The 2,762-nt window shown below is 32.7% G+C and overlaps 1 pseudogene; it reads right to left on the bottom strand.

Annotated features, from left to right (window-relative positions):
* Positions 1 to 1,109: 1,109 nt before the first annotated feature.
* Positions 1,110 to 1,645, bottom strand: LOC114629282 (annotated as a pseudogene).
* Between the last annotated feature and the right edge of the window lie 1,117 nt (positions 1,646 to 2,762).

Consider the following 2,762-nt stretch of genomic DNA (forward strand, 5'->3'; position numbering starts at 1 on the left):
AAAAAAAAAAAAAGAAAGTTAGGAGTAATTCTAATAGGTCTGCATTTATATGTTACTTGATCTTTTTCCTTTATTTCTTTTAATATTCTTTCTTTATTCTGTATGTGTAGTGTTTTGATTATTATGTGGCAAAGGGATTTTCTTTTTTGGTCCACTCTGTTTGGTGTTCTGGATGCTTCTTCTACATTTATAGTCATCTCCCTTTTTTAGGTTAGAAAAAAATTCTTCTACGATTTATTTGAAAATATTTTCTGGGCCATTGAGCATGTTTTCTTTTCTCCTTCTTCTATTTCTATTGTTCATAGGTCACATATTCTCAAAATTTCCCAAATTTCCTAGATATTTTATGGCAGGAATTTTTTAAATTTATGATTTTCTTTGACACATATATCTATTTTTTCTATTGTATGTTCAATGTCTGTGATTCTGTCTTTTATCTCTTGTATCCTGTTACTGAAGCTTGCTTCAGCTTGTGTTTTCTTCATTACTTCATTACACTTGCAGGTCTTGAACACTTTTGTTCCCTTCAACTGTTTGGGTTTTTTTTCTTGGCTTTCTTACAGATATTTTATTCATTTCCTCCAACTGTTTGTTCATGTTTTCCTTGCTTTCTTTGAGGGATTTATTCATTTCCTCAAGTTGTTTGTGTATTCCTGGCTTTTATTGAAAGATTATCCATTTCCTTCAATTGTTTCTTGTGGTTTCTGTATTTGTTTAAAGAATTAATTTCCTTTTTAAGGACTTCTATCACCTTCACATAGCTGGTTTAAAGTCCTTTTAAAACAAGCTGGTTTTAAAGTCCTTTTCAGCTATGATAGACTCTTCAAGGTCTGCTATGGCAGGATAGCTTGGCTCTGTTCTTCTGGCTGGTGTGGCTTGTTCAGCCTCTGAACTCTTCAAAACACCTGTGTAATTATACAACATTTAAGTAAGAATTATAGGACAAACATATGTCATATTTGCATTCTAGCTTTCCTAAACAGGCTTTTCCCCATGCCTATCAATCACAAGGAACCATAAGTCATGAATGTACTGAAAATAAAAATGTATAAACTAATGACATTTTAATGACCAAGGTATTTGGTAAACATATTAACCATGAATTGGTATTAATAGGAAAATAAATTTTCAACAACCCTCTGGACTTTAAAAAGTCTCTTTTAGTAGTATATCTATCCCAATGTCATGGCAACTAGAATGGGAGCTTCGAAGGACAAAAGGACCACTCTGTTGTTTGTATTGTTATTGGTGGCTCATTCATTTCTTCTAGCTTATTCTGATGAGCCTCTGTCTCATTCTTTGGGAGCATTCCCAATGTCAATAGTGAACATTACTATCTTTGGAGTCATGGTAGACATCCTATTACTAGAGCAGAACTTATATTCCCAGCTTATATATGTACTTCTAGCTGGTCACTCTGTCTCCTTCAAAGGGTCCTTTATTATCCGGTCCTGTGATCTCCACAGATGTCCTAGATCTTCCTAGTTGTCCAGGAAGCTATCATCAAGAACCTTGAGCATGAAGTCCATCTTGGTACCTAAGGTGACCATCTTGAAGAAGCATTCCTTGGCATATACAGCAATTGATATTGACAAAGAATTGCAAGTCAATGAATGGCCAGGAGCTGGGCCAGCAATACCAGCATTGCAATGATGAAGCAAGGATGAAGTGTAGGGCCTCCAGAGCTGCCACTCCTGCAAATGGTGCTGTTTTCATCTTGTTTTAAAAATGTAGAAAGAAGAAAATGATAATTTCTATTAATATTAAGATTAAAACTCAAAAAATGGTGTCTTGGGATTTTATCAGCTTTTAAATTCCTTTAAAAAGAAATAGACAACTTCTTGTTCAAGTTTCTTTAACATACAAAAAGTACAAGTCGCCCCAAAAGCATCCTTCCTAGTTTAGAATTATGTAATTTTTTTAATGCATTTGAATTGCTCAAAGTCAAGGGATTATTCTATTCACATTGTTTCTTGAAGCTATTTGTGCTATTCTTGCATTTTCGGTGACATTTAAGTCACAAGGTTCCACTAAATGGATTCTGACATTTGAAAAAATTATCATCCAATGTTTTCATGCAAGATGCATTATTTTAATCATACTCATCACAGGCAAAAGCTTCACAGTTTAAGGACATCTGCATAATGACCTTGTCTTTTTAAAGGCCAGCTTCTTATTTGTGTTTTTAAACCTAGCCACCCTATACACCATCTTGCCTTAATTCATTCTGCTTGTTCTTCCTGGAGAAGAGCATAATGAATGCCTTCTAAACGTAAAGATGACAAACCAACAAGTCTCAGTGACACTTCCACACATAATTAATGGTATTTATTTATTAATATTAGCCTTTCTACTTGAAGATGTAAGAAGCATTCATGAAACAAACAAAAAATCCCTATGTTTGATATCTGTAAAAACCTAATACATATATATATTATTATATATTAAAAAGAGTATTTATGAGATCAAAACCATTATATATGTAAAATTTTCATAATTCCCATATGAAATGTGTTAAAAGACTCTACATATTATAAAGTATCTCTCTATCATATATATATATATATATACTGACTAATTTCTCATATTGTTATTGCATATTTCATTTGCTCTGTGCATTGAAGGAATGTGCTGCCTAGTACAAGAGACAGGCATTACATATGTGGAAAACAAAATAAGAAATAGATTATTAATATATAGATGATGGTGATAGAAAGATAGATAGATAGATAGATAGATAGATAGATAGATAGATAGATAGA

Source organism: Grammomys surdaster, unplaced genomic scaffold, assembly GCF_004785775.1.
Source record: "Grammomys surdaster isolate TR1022 unplaced genomic scaffold, NIH_TR_1.0 61, whole genome shotgun sequence".
Lineage (NCBI taxonomy): Eukaryota > Metazoa > Chordata > Mammalia > Rodentia > Muridae > Grammomys > Grammomys surdaster.